Source organism: Sinocyclocheilus grahami, unplaced genomic scaffold, assembly GCF_001515645.1.
Source record: "Sinocyclocheilus grahami isolate Dianchi unplaced genomic scaffold, SAMN03320097.WGS_v1.1 scaffold1891.1, whole genome shotgun sequence".
Classification (NCBI taxonomy): Eukaryota; Metazoa; Chordata; class Actinopteri; order Cypriniformes; family Cyprinidae; genus Sinocyclocheilus; species Sinocyclocheilus grahami.
In genome coordinates this window covers 109,555-110,895 of record NW_015507070.1, presented here as the reverse complement: position 1 = coordinate 110,895, position 1,341 = coordinate 109,555, and the positions used below count along the sequence as shown (strand labels likewise).

Below are 1,341 nucleotides of genomic sequence, written 5' to 3'. Positions count from 1 at the left end.
CGTTGGTCTAGGGGTATGATTCTCGCTTTGGGTGTGAGTGGTCCCGGGTTCAAATCCCGGACGAGCCCTTGGAGAGGCTTAGTCCTTAAGCTTTTTTGTCTCTTTAGGGTCACAAGCAATTATGAAGTTTTTGATCAATCGGGCATAAGTCCAGAAAAAGCCAGGCTGGTTTTCCCATTTCGTTATAGCGTGGGGCTAACAACACCAAGGTCGTGGGTTCGATACCTGTATGGGCCAGCTGCTTTTGCTTTCTGGGAGCTCATCGCTCCTCTTCTGGCAATGTGACGGTTGATCTCACAGAAATTCCCACTGGTTTAACTTTTTGTGGTAGAGGCAGAAATAGCTCAGTTGGAAGAGTGTAAGACTGATTATCTAAAGGTCCCTGGGTTTTGGCAGATGTCACCTGTCTTTTCCTTTTGTTCGAGGGGGCCACTGACCAAAATTCACTGGGTTCCAAACCCTCTTTCTAACTGCTTCCCCACAACCACAGCACTATCTGCCTCCCAGATGCCCACCAGCAAGCCCTTGTCGGTGACATGGAGTAATAGGTGTTTGATTACTTCCATGTTAGTTAATTTTCTCTCTTTTGAACGTTGGTCTAGGGGTATGATTCTCGCTTTGGGAGCGAGAGGCCCCGGGTTAAAATCCTGGACGAGCCCTTGGAGAGGCTTGGTCCTGAAGCTATTTTGTCTCTTTAGGGTCACAAGCAATTATGAAGTTTTTTATCAATCGGCATAGGTCCAGCAAAAGCCAGGCTGGTTTGCCCAGTTGGTTATAGCGTGGTGCTAATAATGCCAAGGTTGTGGGTTCGATACCCATATGGGCCAGCTGCTTTTGTTCTCTGGGAGCTCATCTCTCCTCTTCTGGTAATCTGACTGTTGGTTTCACAGAAATACCTGCTGGCTTAACTTTTTGTGCTAGCGGCAGAAATCGCTCAGTTGGGAACGTGTTAGACTGAAGATCTAAAAGTGTCTGGTTTTGGCAGATGTCACCTTTATTTTCCTTTTGTTTGATGGGTCAACTGACCAAAATTCACTGGGTTCCAAACCCTCTGTCTAACTGCTTCCCCACAACCACAGCACTATCTGCCTCCCAGATGCCCACCAGCAAGCCCTTGTTGGTGCCATGGAGTAATGGTTAGCACTCCGGACTTTGAAGACTGCATTCCGAGTTCAAATGTTGGTGGAACCCCCGTGCTTTCTCTCGGCAGGAAAAAAAAAAAGCAAACGTTAGGCATTGCTGCTGGCAAGCCTGTACTTGGTTTAGTCTTTGCGACTCTGTGAGCAGCAGCTGCTCCTATCAAGGTTCTGTGGTGTGATGGTTAATGCTCTGGACTTTGAA

The 1,341-nt window shown here is 47.7% G+C and overlaps 1 non-coding gene across 1 annotated transcript; it reads left to right on the top strand.

Annotated features, from left to right (window-relative positions):
* Window positions 1–68, top strand: trnap-ugg (transfer RNA proline (anticodon UGG)). The gene has a single exon. It is a non-coding gene; the product is annotated as a tRNA-Pro (tRNA).
* Window positions 69–1,341: the final 1,273 nt, after the last annotated feature.